The 17,548-nt window shown below is 54.1% G+C and overlaps 1 long non-coding RNA gene across 1 annotated transcript in view; it reads right to left on the minus strand.

The window, feature by feature from the left end:
- LOC147029059 (uncharacterized) overlaps positions 1-17,226 on the minus strand; it is a 75,132-nt gene extending 57,906 nt beyond the window's left edge. The window contains exons 1-2 of the long non-coding RNA XR_015057816.1: positions 17,091-17,226; positions 16,604-16,657 (exon numbers count right to left, since the gene is read on the minus strand). This is a non-coding gene — a long non-coding RNA (uncharacterized LOC147029059). The remainder of the gene's footprint in view (positions 1-16,603; positions 16,658-17,090) is intronic.
- Positions 17,227-17,548: the final 322 nt, after the last annotated feature.

A 17,548-nucleotide genomic window follows, 5' to 3' on the forward strand; every position in this document is an offset into this window, starting at 1 on the left:
AGGCTTCAAGCGGTGCGACGCGGCTGAGCGAGGCTTCAAGCGGTGCGACGCGGCTGAGCGGGGCTTCAAGCGGTGCGACGCGGCTGAGCGGGGCTTCAAGCGGTGCGACGCGGCTGAGCGGGGCTTCAAGCGGTGCGACGCGGCTGAGCGGGGCTTCAAGCGGTGCGACGCGGCTGAGCGGGGCTTCAAGCGGTGCGACGCGGCTGAGCGGGGCTTCAAGCGGTGCGACGCGGCTGAGCGGGGCTTCAAGCGGTGCGACGCGGCTGAGCGGGGCTTCAAGCGGTGCGACGCGGCTGAGCGGGGCTTCAAGCGGTGCGACGCGGCTGAGCGGGGCTTCAAGCGGTGCGACGCGGCTGAGCGGGGCCTGCCGGTGCGACGCGGCTGAGCCGGGCCTGCCGGTGCGACGCGGCTGAGCGGGGCTTCAAGCGGTGCGACGCGGCTGAGCGGGGCTTCAAGCGGTGCGACGCGGCTGAGCGGGGCTTCAAGCGGTGCGACGCGGCTGAGCGGGGCTTCAAGCGGTGCGACGCGGCTGAGCGGGGCTTCAAGCGGTGCGACGCGTTACGCGGCCGAGCGGGGCTTCAAGCGGTGCGACGCGTTACGCGGCCGAGCGGGGCTTCAAGCGGTGCGACGCGTTACGCGGCCGAGCGGGGCTTCAAGCGGTGCGACGCGTTACGCGGCCGAGCGGGGCTGGCTGCAGCGGCTGACGACGCTGCGTGCGAGCATTTCCAGCGGAGCAGCGCGCTAGCAGCGGCGCGACGCCGCGGTCGAGCAGCGGCGCGACGCTCGAGCCGCGGCGTCTTCGAGCGGCGCGGCGCGACGCTGCGCGGTCGAGCGGGTTTCAGCGGCGCGACGCACAGCGCGGTCGAGCGGGCGGCGCGACGCACAGCGCGGTCGAGCGGGTTTCGCGGCGCGACGCACAGCGCGGTCGAGCGGCAGCGGCGCGACGCACAGCGCGGTCGAGCGGGGTTTCAGCGGCGCGACGCACAGCGCGGTCGAGCGGGGTTTCAGCGGCGCGACGCACAGCGCGGTCGAGCGGGGTTTCAGCGGCGCGACGCACAGCGCGGTCGAGCGGGGTTTCAGCGGCGCGACGCACAGCGCGGTCGAGCGGGTTTCAAGCGGCGCGACGCACAGCGCGGTCGAGCGGGTTTCAGCGGCGCGACGCACAGCGCGGTCGAGCGGGGTTTCAAGCGGTGCGACGCGTTACGCGGTCGAGCGGGGTTTCAAGCGGTGCGACGCGTTACGCGGTCGAGCGGGGTTTCAAGCGGCGCGACGCGTTACGCGGTCGAGCGGGGTTTCAAGCGGCGCGACGCGTTGCGCGGTCGAGCGGGGTTTCAAGCGGCGCGACGCGCTGCGCGGTCGAGCGGGGTTTCAAGCGGCGCGACGCGTGACGCGGCCGAGCGGGGTTTCAAGCGGCGCGACGCGGTGCGCGGCCGAGCGGGGTTCCAGCGGCGCGACGCGCTGCGCGGTCGAGCGGGGTTTCAAGCGGCGCGACGCACAGCGCGGTCGAGCGGGGTTTCAAGCGGCGCGACGCACAGCGCGGTCGAGCGGGGTTTCAAGCGGCGCGACGCACAGCGCGGTCGAGCGGGGTTTCAAGCGGCGCGACGCACAGCGCGGTCGAGCGGGGTTTCAGCGGCGCGACGCACAGCGCGGTCGAGCGGGGTTTCAGCGGCGCGACGCACAGCGCGGTCGAGCGGGGTTTCAGCGGCGCGACGCACAGCGCGGTCGAGCGGGTTTCAGCGGCGCGACGCACAGCGCGGTCGAGCGGGTTTCAAGCGGCGCGACGCACAGCGCGGTCGAGCGGGGTTTCAGCGGCGCGACGCACAGCGCGGTCGAGCGGGGTTTCAAGCGGCGCGACGCACAGCGCGGTCGAGCGGGGTTTCAAGCGGCGCGACGCACAGCGCGGTCGAGCGGGGTTTCAAGCGGCGCGACGCGCTGCGCGGTCGAGCGGGGTTTCAAGCGGCGCGACGCGCTGCGCGGTCGAGCGGGGTTTCAAGCGGCGCGACGCGCTGCGCGGTCGAGCGGGGTTTCAAGCGGCGCGACGCGCTGCGCGGTCGAGCGGGGTTTCAAGCGGCGCGACGCTCTGCGCGGTCGAGCGGGGTTTCAAGCGGCGCGACGCACAGCGCGGTCGAGCGGGGTTTCAAGCGGCGCGACGCACAGCGCGGTCGAGCGGGGTTTCAAGCGGCGCGACGCACAGCGCGGTCGAGCGGGGTTTCAAGCGGCGCGACGCACAGCGCGGTCGAGCGGGGTTTCAAGCGGCGCGACGCACAGCGCGGTCGAGCGGGGTTTCAAGCGGCGCCGACGCACAGCGCGGTCGAGCGGGGTTTCAGCGGCGCGACGCACAGCGCGGTCGAGCGGGGTTTCAAGCGGCGCGACGCACAGCGCGGTCGAGCGGGGTTTCTGCGGCGCGACGCACAGCGCGGTCGAGCGGGGTTTCAAGCGGCGCGACGCACAGCGCGGTCGAGCGGGGTTTCAAGCGGCGCGACGCACAGCGCGGTCGAGCGGGGTTTCAAGCGGCGCGACGCACAGCGCGGTCGAGCGGGGTTTCAAGCGGCGCGACGCACAGCGCGGTCGAGCGGGGTTTCAAGCGGCGCGACGCACAGCGCGGTCGAGCGGGGTTTCAAGCGGCGCGACGCACAGCGCGGTCGAGCGGGGGTTCAAGCGGCGCGACGCACAGCGCGGGCGAGCGGGGTTTCAAGCGTCGCGACGCCCAGCGCAGTCGAGCGGGGTTTCAAGCGGCGCGACACACAGCGCAGTCGAGCGGGGTTTCTGCGGCGCGACGCACAGCGCAGTCGAGCGGGTTTCAAGCGGCGCGACGCACAGCGCAGTCGAGCGGGGTTTCAGCGGCGCGACGCACAGCGCAGTCGAGCGGGGTTTCTGCCGGCGCGACGCACAGCGCAGTCGAGCGGGGTTTCAGCGGCGCGACGCACAGCGCAGTCGAGCGGGATTTCAAGCGGCGCGACGCACAGCGCAGGCGAGCGGGGTTTCAAGCGGCGCGACGGACAGCGCAGTCGAGCGGGGTTTCAACCGGCGCGACGCACAGCGCAGTCGAGCGGGGTTTCAAGCGGCGCGACGCACAGCGCAGTCGAGCGGGGTTTCAAGCGGAGCGACGCACAGCGCAGTCGAGCGGGGTTTCAGCGGCGCGACGCACAGCGCAGTCGAGCGGGGTTTCAGCGGCGCGACGCACAGCGCAGTCGAGCGGGTTTCAGCGGCGCGACGCACAGCGCAGTCGAGCGGGGTTTCAAGCGGCGCGACGCACAGCGCAGTCGAGCGGGTTTCAGCGGCGCGACGCACAGCGCAGTCGAGCGGGTTTCAGCGGCGCGACGCACAGCGCAGTCGAGCGGGGTTTCAAGCGGCGCGACGCACAGCGCAGTCGAGCGGGGTTTCAAGCGGCGCGACGCACAGCGCAGTCGAGCGGGGTTTCAAGCGGCGCGACGCACAGCGCAGTCGAGCGGGTTTCAGCGGCGCGACGCACAGCGCAGTCGAGCGGGGTTTCAAGCGGCGCGACGCACAGCGCAGTCGAGCGGGGTGTCAAGCGGCGCGACGCACAGCGCAGTCGAGCGGGGTTGCAAGCGGCGCGACGCACAGCGCAGTCGAGCGGGGTTTCAAGCGGCGCGACGCACAGCGCAGTCGAGCGGGGTTTCAAGCGGCGCGACGCACAGCGCAGTCGAGCGGGGTTTCAAGCGGCGCGACGCACAGCGCAGTCGAGCGGGGTTTCAAGCGGCGCGACGCACAGCGCAGTCGAGCGGGGTTTCAAGCGGCGCGACGCACAGCGCAGTCGAGCGGGGTTTCAAGCGGCGCGACGCACAGCGCAGTCGAGCGGGGTTTCAAGCGGCGCGACGCACAGCGCAGTCGAGCGGGGTTTCAAGCGGCGCGACGCACAGCGCAGTCGAGCGGGGTTTCAAGCGGCGCGACGCACAGCGCAGTCGAGCGGGGTTTCAAGCGGCGCGACGCACAGCGCAGTCGAGCGGGGTTTCAAGCGGCGCGACGCACAGCGCAGTCGAGCGGGGTTTCAAGCGGCGCGACGCACAGCGCAGTCGAGCGGGGTTTCAAGCGGCGCGACGCACAGCGCAGTCGAGCGGGGTTTCAAGCGGCGCGACGCACAGCGCAGTCGAGCGGGGTTTCAAGGGACACGGAACGACGCAGTCGAGCGAGGTTTCAAGCGGTCCGGCGCACAGCGCAGTCGAGCGGCGTTTCAAGCGGTCCGGCGCACAGCGCAGTCGAGCGGGGTTTCAAGCGGTCCGGCGCACAGCGCAGTCGAGCGGCGTTTCAAGCGGTCCGGCGCACAGCGCAGTCGAGCGGGGTTTCAAGCGGTCCGGAACGACGCAGTCGAGCGAGGTTTCAAGCGGTCCGGAACGACGCAGTCGAGCGAGGTTTCAAGCGGTCCGGAACGACGCAGTCGAGCGAGGTTTCAAGCGGTCCGGAACGACGCAGTCGAGCGAGGTTTCAAGCGGTCCGGAACGACGCAGTCGAGCGAGGTTTCAAGCGGTCCGACGCGACGCAGTCGAGCGAGGTTTCAAGCGGTCCGACGCGACGCACTCGAGCGAGGTTTCAAGCGGTCCGACGCGACGCAGTCGAGCGAGGTTTCAAGCGGTCCGACGCGACGCAGTCGAGCGAGGTTTCAAGCGGTCCGACGCGACGCAGTCGAGCGAGGTTTCAAGCGGTCCGACGCGACGCAGTCGAGCGAGGTTTCAAGCGGTCCGACGCGACGCAGTCGAGCGAGGTTTCAAGCGGTCCGACGCGACGCAGTCGAGCGAGGTTTCAAGCGGTCCGACGCGACGCAGTCGAGCGAGGTTTCAAGCGGTCCGACGCGACGCAGTCGAGCGAGGTTTCAAGCGGTCCGACGCGACGCAGTCGAGCGAGGTTTCAAGCGGTCCGACGCGACGCAGTCGAGCGAGGTTTCAAGCGGTCCGACGCGACGCAGTCGAGCGAGGTTTCAAGCGGTCCGACGCGACGCAGTCGAGCGAGGTTTCAAGCGGTCCGACGCGACGCAGTCGAGCGAGGTTTCAAGCGGTCCGACGCGACGCAGTCGAGCGAGGTTTCAAGCGGTCCGACGCGACGCAGTCGAGCGAGGTTTCAAGCGGTCCGACGCGACGCAGTCGAGCGAGGTTTCAAGCGGTCCGACGCGACGCAGTCGAGCGAGGTTTCAAGCGGTCCGACGCGACGCAGTCGAGCGAGGTTTCAAGCGGTCGGACGCGGCGCAGTCGAGCGAGGTTTCAAGCGGTCGGACGCGGCGCAGTCGAGCGAGGTTTCAAGCGGTCGGACGCGGCGCAGTCGAGCGAGGTTTCAAGCGGTCCGACGCGACGTAGTCGAGCGAGGTTGCAAGCGGTCCGAGGAATTACGCAGTCGAGCGAGGTTTCAAGCGGTCCGACGCGACGCAGTCGAGCGAGGTTTCAAGCGGTCGGACGCGGCGCAGTCGAGCGAGGTTTAAAGCGGTCGGACGCGGCGCAGTCGAGCGAGGTTTAAAGCGGTCGGACGCGGCGCAGTCGAGCGAGGTTTAAAGCGGTCGGACGCGGCGCAGTCGAGCGAGGTTTAAAGCGGTCGGACGCGGCGCAGTCGAGCGAGGTTTCAAGCGGTCGGACGCGGCGCAGTCGAGCGAGGTTTCAAGCGGTCGGACGCGGCGCAGTCGAGCGAGGTTTCAAGCGGTCGGACGCGGCGCAGTCGAGCGAGGTTTCAAGCGGTCGGACGCGGCGCAGTCGAGCGAGGTTTCAAGCGGTCGGACGCACGATGCAGTCGAGCGAGGTTTCAAGCGGTCCAACGCACGATGCAGTCGAGCGAGGTTTCAAGCGGTCCAACGCACGATGCAGTCGAGCGAGGTTTCAAGCGGTCCAACGCACGATGCAGTCGAGCGAGGTTTCAAGCGGTCCAACGCGATGTAGTTGAGCGAGGTTGCAAGTGGTCCGAGGAATTACGCAGTTGAGTGAATTTTCAAGCGGTCCGACGCGATGCAGTTGAGTGAGGTTTCAAGCGGTCCGAGGAATTACGCAGTTGAGTGAGGTTTCAAGCGGTGTGACACCACGCAGTTGAGTGAGGTTTCAAGCGGTCAAAGGCATTACGCAGTTGAGTGAGGTTTCTTGCGGTCCGACGCACAACGCAGTTGAGTGAGGTTTCAAGCGGTACGACACGACGCAGCTGAGTGAGGTTTCAAGCGGTCCGACACGACGCAGTTGAGTGAGGTTTCAAGCGGTTTGACACAGCACAGTTGAGTGGTTTCAAGCGGTACGACACCACGCAGTTGAGAGGTTTCAAGCGGTGTGACCATGGAGTTGAGTGAGGTTTCAAGCGATACGGCACGGCACAGTCAAGTGGGGGGTTAATTGGGACAACACAACGCAGTCGAGTGAGGTTTCAAGCTGTACGACACGACGCAGCTGTGAGGTTTCAAGCGGTCCGACACTATGCAGTTGAGTGAGGTTTGAAGCGGTCCGACACTATGCAGTTGAGTGAGGTTTCAAGCGGTTTGACACAGCACAGTTGAGTGAAGTTTCAAGCGGTACGACACGGCGCAGTTGAGTGAAGTTTCAAGCGGTACGACACGATGCAGTTGAGTGAGGTTTCAAGCGGTCCGACGCGATGCAGTTGTGAGGTTTCAAGTGGTCCAACGCACGACGCAGTTGAGTGAAGTTTCAAGCTGTATGACACGACGCAGTTGAGTGGATTACCAAGCTGTTGTTAGGGTTTCAAGCGGTGCGACACCACGCAGTTGAGTGAAGTTTCAAGCGGTGTGACACCAGGCAGTTGAGTGAGGTTTCAACGGTATGGCATGGCACAGTCTAGTGAAGTTTCAAGCGGTACGACACCACGCAGTTGAGTGAGGTTTCAAGCGGTACGACACCATGCGGTACGACACCACGCAGTTGAGTGAGGTTTCAAGCGGTTCGACACGGCGCAGTTGAGTGAAGTTTCAAGCGGTACGACACGGCGCAGTTGAGTGAGGTTTAAAGCGGTCGGACGCGGAGCAGTTGAGTGAGGTTTCAAGCGATCCGAGGAATAACGCAGTTGAGCGAGGTTTCAAGCGGTCCGAGGCATTACGCAGTTGAGTGAGGTTTCAACCGGTGTGACACCACGCAGTTCAGTGAGGTTTCAAGCGATACGGCACGGGGCAGTCGAGTGGGGGTTTAATTGGGACGACAACGCAGTCGAGTGAGGTTTCAAGCGGTCCAACGCATGACGCAGTTGAGTGAGGTTTCAAGCGATACGGCGCAGTCGAGTGGGGGTTTAATTGGGACGACACAACACGTTCGAGTGAGGTTTCAAGCGGTAGGGCATGATGCAGTCGAGTGAGGTTTCAAGCGATACGGCACGACGCATTCGAGTGGGGGTTCAAGCTATACGGCACAGTTGAGTGGGGATTCAAGCAGTACGGCACGATGCAGTCGAGTGAGGTTTCAAGCGATATGGCACGACGCAGTCGAGTGACGTTTTAAGCGGTCCAACGCACGACGCAGTTGAGTGAGGTTTTAAGCAGTCCGCATGACGCATGTGAGTGAGGTTTCAAGCGGTACGGCACGACGCAGTCGAGTGAGGTTTCAAGCGGTATGACACGGTGCAGTTGAGTGAGGTTTCAAGTGGTATGACAGTGCAGTTGAGTGAGGTTTTAAGCGGTCGGACATGGCACAGTTGAGAGGTTTCAAGCGGTCCAACGCACGACGCAGTTGAGCGAGGTTTCTTGCGGTCCGATATGATGCAGTTGAGTGAGGTTTCAAGCGGTCCGAGGAATTACGCAGTTGATTGAAGTTTCAAGCGGTCCGACGCACGACGCAGTTGAGTGAGGTTTCAAGTGGTGCGACACCATGCAGTCGAGTGAGGTTTTAAGCAGTCTGACACCACGCAGTTGAGTGAGGTTTCAAGTGGTACGACACGACGCAGTTGAGTGAGGTTTCAAGCGGTATGACACCACGCAGTTGAGTAAGGTGAGGATAGATGGGCCAGTTTCAGTTTCTATAAATACAAAAACTCTTCCTTTTTAAACTTCACTTGTAACAATGGAGATTCTCATTCAATTTGGTTTTTCATATCAATTGCATTCAGAAAACATTTGCCATATTCAACACTTTGTTATTCAACATTTTCATTTTATTTATATCACAGTAAAGCATTTGCTTCAGTCTGTCTGATACTCAACCAAAATTGAAGATCATTCAAAACAGGAAACTTACTGTTTTTAGGGTTGTCACAAAGGACACAAACAATAGGCATGGGTAACTCTTAACTTGTTAAATCAAGTGGTGGAAAGGATGGTGCTTCAACGGTGTTAAATTTGCCACTCGTGCTCTCGCTGGAGCAACTTCGAGATTTTTCTTCTTCCACTAAATTGTTTCCCATAAAGTCCAATGTGATTTTTTTTAAGACTGTGGGGCAAGGTGTTCTTTCAAACTCTCCAGTTCGGTTTTGTAATAGTTTTCATTCTTAAAGTTTAAGTTTTTGTGATGTGCTCTGAATAAGAATCAAAATATCACAAACTAGAGGGGGAGCACTCGGTAGAGTGCAAAACCTCCGCCGCCAATACTGCTCGGTCACTCAAGTGAACCTGATATCCGAGTCATTCAATTTGACGTCAACAGTGCTCAGAGTTATAGTTTGTAACTTTTACATACTCAATTCATTCGTCAACTCAATTCCTCGAGACAGAAATTGATTTTATGTGGGTATATCCACCTGAAGTTCGAAAATCAGCCGCAATTATAATTTTGGCATGTTTTTTTGTTGGAAATCACTTATAACATGTAGAAATGCAAAAATAAAAATCGAAATTTTGTTGAAAAAAAAATTGCAATTTTTTTTTTTTGGGGGGGGGGGGGGTTGGAAATCACTTAAAACATGCAGAAATCCAAAAAAAAAATTCAAATATTTTTTTCAAATTGGCAACCATAGCGGCCATATTGGATTTTGGACCAAGTCCAAAATGTAATGGCATGATCCTTGGACCAGACCTAACCCCCCCCACCAAGTTTCATCGAAATCCGTCGAGGAGTTTTTTTCCGTAATACTGTTCACAAACAAACAAACAAACAAACAGAAAGGGGTGAAAACAGTAACCTCTGATCTTTGATGGCGGAGATTAATAAAGAGAAGAAGACCCTTTTGTGTTTAATCTTCTATGTCCTATCTGTGTTGATCCTGACTGAGCTGTTGAAAGGGAACATTGGAACTCACAGAAACTTGTTGACCCGAGGAAGCATTTAATTTTGCAACTCAGGGCTTCTTCTTCATCTCTTGAAACACAAACATCATGCTCTGGTGGTTTGAAGGCAGCGCTCAGAGTTAACCTGCCAAGCTTTAAATGGTTGTCTGATATTTGAGACAAGGGAGCACCTGATATTATTTGATCTGTCGTCCCTGTACTATATCCACCTCCACCAGAAGTGCTCTTGCAGGTCAGGCCAATGATTCACAATGGTCTACTGTCTATGGGAGCACCGTGTGGTGTCTCATGTCCCACGGATCCACCCACTCATTCCCTCTGTTTTTTTTCCTCCCCAATCCCATTCTTCTCAAGCATTTCTTTCTATCCAAATCTCTCATTGTCCCTCACTACTAGCCCTACCCTCCCACCCTCCCCCCAACCCATGCAGTTAAACAGCCTCCAAACAAACAAACCATGTGAAATCCCAAGTGTGGTTGTCAGTTGGTCTGACATGCCAACTGACATTGTCTATGGTTATAAAAGTGGGTCCCTTTCCTTTATCTCAAACCTACTCATCCCTTATATTTCCACCTCCCCCAAGCCCCAAGGCCCTGATGACCCATCCCACCCCACCCCCTTAAATTAAAGAGCAGATATAATAACTTACCAACTTAGAGATCTGGCCCTTCTCAGCTTCCCCAAAATCTCACCCATTCTCACCTTCTCCATGGTCTTGCCATCTCAGCTCCCCTGCTTTGGCCCTATCCCTGCAACCCCCCCTTTTTTTATCCCACCCCCCTTTTCTCACCTCTCCTTTGCCCTATCAGCAGCTCTTCTTCCCTTGTCCCCAACTGTGTGGACCTCAAACATCCAAGGCCTTCGCTGCAACCTGACATCTCTCAATTCAGGCTGCTGCTGATAAACTGGATATCATCTATTTAATAATCTTTCCTCCCACAGGACATGCCTGACTCCACCATAACAAGGTAACGAACAAACTTAGAAGTCCAGGACCCACCACCAAAGGCATAGCCATGGATTTTGAACCCACATCCTTTGAGTGAAGAACTAATTCTTTAAACTCACCCCAATTCCATTGGTGGAAATTTAGAAAAAAAATTTTTTTAACAAAAATGCTTTAATATCATTAAATCAAGGATCCTATTTATTCATATACACCCTGTGGCTGCTTGGCTGCATCATTTTGTGGGGTGCAATGTTGTGCTGCTGATGCAATGCCTCCTGTTAACAGCAAGCTGGGACTCATTTGCCAACTTCAGAAGGATGGCAGGTTGAGTCAAGCTGCATGGTGATGGGGGATTAAACTCAAGACCCTTAGATCTTAAGCCAACCACGCCAACTGTTAAACCAACACCAGGCTTAAATAAAGAATAAAAAGATGGGATTCAAACTCACAACCCTCACCAATCAGAGTGTTTACCCCACTGAACCAACATGTAAGGTTTACAATTTAAATAATTTCAACAATCAATTATTTCATTCTAGAGTTCATAGAACACCTTACCCCACACAGTATTGGAAAACAAGGACATGGACAGGGTCTGCAAGCAGAAAATTTAATTGGTCGTGATGACGAAAAATGCTGTAATATTTTGTCCGATGATTGCAAAACGCAAAGGATTTGAAAGTTGCAAAAAAGCGATTTGTGTTATACTGTGTTCAAGTATTGTATATAATTCAATTGAAATAAAATAAAGATTTTAAAAGTCAGAGAAAAAAATTTTTTTGGACGTTTACCGTTATTAATGTGTCATCTTTTACACCACCTTATTTAACATGTTGCATGAGTTCTTATTTCCTGTTGTTTGTGTCCTTTATGACGACTAAAAATAGCTCCGCAAAGTGGGCGTAACCCCTCAGCCCATGCATTGTAAAAGGAAGCAGTGATATCACGATGATGCAGTCAGTTTCGAAAGGAACTTTCCTCGACTCAACTTCAACACACACACTGCAAAAATGCATTTAATCGGACAAGCCAAGCCGTTCTCGAAATTGACAAAAACCAATTTCAAGACGACTGCCGTGGCGGCCACACTGAAAATCGCAGCGCACACATTTTCGAAAGGAACCTTCCTCTACTCAACACCAACAAACCCTGCAAAAATGGATTTAATCGGACAAGGCGTTCTCCTCGAAATCGACGGAAACCTATTTCAAGATGGCTGCCATGGAGGCCACATTGAAAATCGCAGCACGCCATTTTCGAAAGGAACCTTCCTCGACTCAACCCCAACACACCCTGCAAAAATGGATTTAATCGGACAAGGCGTTCTCCTCGAAATCGACAGAAACCAATTTCAAGATGGAGGCCACATTGAAAATCGCAGTGCGCCCATTTTCGAAAGGAAGCTTCCTCTACTCAACCCCAACACACCCTGCAAAAATGGATTTAATCGGACAAGGCGTTCTCCTCGAAATCGACGGAAACCAATTTCAAGATGGCTGCCATGGAGGCCACATTGAAAATCGCAGCACGCCATTTTCGAAAGGAACCTTCCTCTACTCAACCCCAACACACCCTGCAAAAATGGATTTAATCGGACAAGGCGTTCTCCTCGAAATCGACGGAAACCAATTTCAAGATGGCTGCCATGGAGGCCACATTGAAAATTGCAGCGCGCCCATTTTCGAAAGGAACCTTCCTCTACTCAACTCCAACATACCCTGCAAAAATGGATTTAATCGGACAAGGCGTTCTCCTCGAAATCGACGGAAACCAATTTCAAGATGGCTGCCATGGAGGCCACATTGAAAATCGCAGCGCGCCCATTTTCGAAAGGAACCTTCCTCTACTCAACTCCAACATACCCTGCAAAAATGGATTTAATCGGACAAGGCATTCTCCTCGAAATTGAAGGAAACCAAAAGTTGACAGACGCCTGGACGCCCGCCGGCCAACTCCTGTGACGACAATACCCCTTTTTCAGCCCAATTCGGGCTGAGGGGTAAAAACGTCCTCACCCCATCCCCGCACCCTCTCTTTTCCCCAAGCCCCACATCCTCTCCTTGCTCCTTTCCACATTCCGACACCCTATCGGCAGCTGTGTGGACCACAAACATCCGAGGCCTCTGCTCCAATCTGACAGTTCTCTCAGTTCAGGCTGCTGCCGCCGATAAACTGGACATCATCTGCTTAACAGAATTGTTCCTTCCACAGGACATCCCTGACTCCTTAGTCTCTTCCTCGCTATTGTCTCCTCCGGTTTGATCTACGTGAACCCCCTTTTGGGAGTGGAGTCACACTGTACGTCAAGAACTCCAATTCTCATTCTCCGTGTATTGCTCTTACACCTCTCAAACCCCAGGAGTACCGCAGGCTGTGACTTCCCCCCCGCTCCCACCTCATGTTTGTCTCTGTGTTGTAATGTCCTCCGAACAGTGATGACTACATCTACATCTCTCTCAGATGACATAGACCAACTTTTAACCATTCATCCCAACTCTCTCTTTCTCATATATGTTGATTTCAATTGTCGCCATGCAAATTGGTTGTGTGTTGGAACCTCTCTCACCAGCCATGGCACTTGAGCAAAGGTTTTCTGTGACCATGGGACTGACCCAATCTATGAACTTTCCCACCTGGATTTCTGTCAATAGAAAATCCTCATTTCTGGATTTGGTGATGATCAATTGCCCTGCTAATGTCTCTTGCTCTTCCTCTTCCTCTGCCCCGATTGGTTCATCTGATCATGTGCTTATATGAAGGTCAATATCTCTATCGCCATTCTCAGAGAACAGCCTGAGGGTTAGTGAGTCTGGGAGTTCACTCAGGCAAACTGGCAAGGACTGCAAGCAGCCATCACACTTAGGACTGGTCTCCTTTATCTCACACCCCTGAAATTAACTCAGCCTGGGAATTTTTTCACAGAAACCTACTCTCCCCTGCTGCACAGCTGCATCACATCTCATTTTCCATTATCATACCCTCCAGCCCATGGTACACTGAATTATAGGGTGCGGCTGTTGCCTTGAAACAACTTGTATTCTTCTCCTCGAAAGGAAATCCGACAGAAGACAACCTCAAATTATTCCACAAAGCCCGCAAGAAGCGTGTCGACTCTCACGAGAGCCAGAAAACAACATCTATCCAAGCTCAAGAATGAACTTTCAAACTTGTTTCCCTCCTCTAAAACCTGGTGGAACCTTGTTAAGTCTGTCTCTGGAGTATGCTCTCCTTCCATCCCTTCCATCTCTTCCATCTCAAATGACACCACAGCCGACTTCGCTCGTAAGAAGGCCGAATGCTTCAATTCTGTGTTTGCTTCAAATCTTGTATCCCAAACTTCTGTCTGTCTTTCTCTCTGTCTCTCTGTACCCACACTTCACAGTCACACCCAACGACTCCTCGACTCTGTGTCTTTCACACCTGAGAAGGGGGAGACGTTTCTGACAACTCCCAACTCTAACTTTGCAACTGGACCAGACGGCATCAGCTCATGTGTCCTAAAAACTTGCTCTGCTGCTCTTTCACATCCTTTCTCTGCCCACGTCACCCAATAATTTGCCCTCGGTCATCTTCCATATGCTTAGAAATGAGCCAACATCACTGCATTGCATAAAAAGGTGCAAAAATGTTAGGTCAGGTCACGATCACCAAAAACGGATTCTGTGAACTACTGCCCAATCGGCTTACTTCCAATCATCAGCAAGATCATGGAATCCATCATCACCGTTGATATCAATTCATTCCCTTTCTCCAGTAACCTCATCTCAGATCATCAATTCAGACCACGTCATTCCACCGTGAACATGCTGCTTCTATTCCCCCAATAATGCCTGGTGTTGGCTTAATGGTTAGGGTGGTGGGCTTTGGATCCGAGGGTCCTGAGTTCGAATCCCGCTCAACTGTTGAATTAATACCAGGTGGGGTTAACTCGGCCTGTCATCCTTCCGAGGTCGGCAAAATTAGTGTCAGCATGCTGGTATCTTGTGTCGGAGTGGTGACCCGTCCAGGATTGTGCCCAATAGCCAAGGAGACTGCTTAAGCAGCACCAACGCTCTGCATTGAGTATGGTCCCAATCTCCTCTCCTCCTCCAACAATGGATGGAAGCCTTCAATGTCAGACATGAGATCAGGGTCATCTCTCGAACTTTCGATACAGTCTGGCATCCCGCATTGCTCTCCAAAATGCAATCAAAGGCCAACTACACTCTTGGATAACACTTCCTCCACTCTCGGACCCAACATGTGGCTTTCAACACAACCTTTTCTTCAATTCCCCCTGTAAAGGCTGGAGTACCTCGAGGCAGTGTTTTAGGCCCCATCCTATTCATCAATGACTCTTTGGAAAATCCTCTCTATCTCTTTGCTGATGACTCCACTCTGCCATAACATCTCCTTCTGACAGACAGGCAGCAGCGTCTTCCCTCTCCTCAGACCAAGACAAAATCACAGACTGGTCAAACACTTGGAATTTGTCTTTTAACCCTGAGAAATCCAACACACTCACTCTCTACGAAAGGAGCGTACCGCAAACCCTCCCATCTATTTTCTTAACAACCCTTTCGAAGTCGAATCCTTCAAACTCCTCGGTCTCACTCGCAACCATGATCTCTCTGGGGCAAACGACATTTCAAAGTTGGCCTTCAAAGCCAGTCATGCAAATTGTGCATCCTCCGTCATACAAAGCCCTTCCTTGGCACACCTGAACCCTTATCCACTCACAATGCTTTCATCCCCAGCTTGATGGAATACTGCTTTCCTGCCTCACATTTTGCTCAGCCGGACGTCATGGAAACTAAGGCCTTCACTATCATTGGAATGTCCGACGATGAAGCTGAGTCGATGGGCCTATCACTTCACTATTTCAGACAGGTTCGTGGTCTCTCTTCGACCACCTCCTTTCTGCTCTTGCATCCTCTGCCCTCTCCGTGCTTTGTCTCCCCCGGGTATCCGCCGGGCACATGTGATCTAATGGCATCCTCATTCTCGTAAAACTCTCAAGATCAAGAATTACTACTCACCTCCCCTCATTTTTTCCTCTTTTTCCCACCTGTGAAACTAACTTCCACACTCTCTTCAATCTCTTTTTCCCCTCCAGGTCTTCAAGATAGCTGTTCAGCACCATCTCTGATCATCCCCCATCCAAAACCTTGACATTTTAATCACCCGTTTATGCCAGATATGCCAGCAGAAATCAACTCTGTTGCTGCTGGGCCTCTGTGCACAGCTGCTCCCCACAAATCAAGCTGCATTATGGGCTTTCCCCCTGCCCTCCAGCGCACCATGGGCTCCCTCCCTCTCTTCACACTGCAAACACCTCTGCTCCTCGACGGACAAGTTTTTTGGCATCTCTGTCCGCCCACTGTCTCAGCTTCTTCCTCCTTTCTGGATCTGGCTTTCTCATCACGGTTCGTGTGAGCCTCCTCCTCATTGGTGAGCAACGTGTCCACGACACAGCTTGTGGAAGATGCCACATCATTCTGTGGTAAGCACCCCCACCCCTCCCTCGCGTGCAAACTTTCCCTGTACAGTGCTCCACTATATCACACGAGAGGTGCTGTCCCGCAGGCCATGAATCAAGCGTCGTTCTTTGCGTTATGAACGCATGAAATAAGATATTGCATGGATGCAGTGGATGTGGAGAAGGATGCAGACAGACCGAGAGACGAAGGCGGGACCATTGACTTGAGGTTTGGTGAAGGGGGTTATTGGGGAATTGTTGAAATGGACTTATGGTGTGAAAGGCGGCGGGGGGGGGGATGGACCGATGAGGTGAAGGAGAAAAGATATCACATCAGGGAAATACACAACACATTACCCTCAACGCATGCCCAACCACACCCCCCAAAAAAACCCTTCGACAAGGGGCGAGGGTCTACCTACACATAAACTAAATAAATAACTGATCCTCGGGTCTCCTATGTGGGTGAGCATGCTCGACCCCTGGGGTATGTTTCCAAAACCGTAATAATATAATGGAGCTAATATTGTTGTTTTGTGTGGAACCTTTGGTTGTTGCATCATTTTTTTCTGGAAACATGACTGTGCCACTGAGGCAGTGCCCCATTAACAGCAAGCTGGTACTAATTTTGCCAAATTTCGAAGAATGGCAGGCTCAACCCACCTGGTGTCATTTCAACATCTGACAGGAGCTCAAACTCAAGACCCTAAGAACTCAACCCAACCACTGTGAAGTGGTTCTGTGATCTCAAAACTGTGAAGCCAACACCAGACAATGGAGCTAATGCACAAATGGCTATATATAAATAAATCCAAGCAGGAGTACTCAGCTGTTCGAACCCTGTTGGCACTTTGAAGAAATCAAATTGTTTTTTTTTCTCATTTTTGTGGGGGTCTTCAACACTTCCCCATACCCACAAAGGAATAGGGTCAGGATCATTCAATTTCACGTAGTGGCGACTCCTACACGTAGCGACAAAGGCTGAAGCACTTGAACTATTTTAAAATAATAAAAAATAAAAAAACAAATTGTTTTTTTGGATGAAAACACTCACCAGCAATTCACTGACGAACCTCTGAAAGTTTGACGAAGATCCGTTTGGCCATCTCTGAGAAAAATGGTGACAAACAGACAAAAACCATCTCTCATCGGATTAACGAAAGAGGATGCAAATTTCAAAATTGATCACTTGGCGTTTTACATCACAAACATTTTTGATGTGGTCCAGCAAGGCCAAATATGGTTATGGTATGTCCAAAATCTTTTTTGCTGGTGTAGTGTGTTGAAAATTATATTTTGATTGCATTTTATATCATAACGAGAAGGGCACTTGGTCGAGCGCATACCTCCGCCACGTAATGCCTGATCCACAAGAACATCTCAGGCCCAATCCATTTTTGAAATATCATGCTATACAGTACTATATCGTTTTTGTCTATCTCTCAATGGTGAAGAATCACTTTATAAATTAAATAATTCTCGTATCCAGATCCGGATTCGGATCTTCACCAAAATTGAATAAATTCGTCCTTGCGACATACCCAACATGTCCACCAAGTTTCGTCTGAATCCGTCCACAACTTTTTGCGATATCCTGCACACAGACAAACAAACAAGAAGATGTCATGCGGAGCACGATACTTGCAAAATCCATAAAACACATTTGACCTCAAAAATAATTGGTGGTTGAATTCAATGACCAAATATGCAGCAACTCTTCAAATTCCAAGTCAATCGGATGAAAATTGAGGATTTTAGAAATCCAACCTTATTTGTTGACCTTGGTCCTATGTTGACCTGTTGGTCGATATTGACCTCAAATATAATTGGCTGGTTGAATTCAGTGACCTGAAATATAAATCCTCTTCAAATTTCAAGTCAATCGGATGAAAATTGAGGAATTTAGAAATTACACCATAGTTGCTGACCTTTGGCCTATGTTGACCTTAAACAATAGGTTTCTTCCTTATGACAAACTCGACCATGTGATGAAGTTTCG

The sequence above is a fragment of the Eptatretus burgeri genome, chromosome 4 (assembly GCF_056783735.1).
Source record: "Eptatretus burgeri isolate ZD-2024b chromosome 4, Ebu_testis_v1, whole genome shotgun sequence".
Lineage (NCBI taxonomy): Eukaryota > Metazoa > Chordata > Myxini > Myxiniformes > Myxinidae > Eptatretus > Eptatretus burgeri.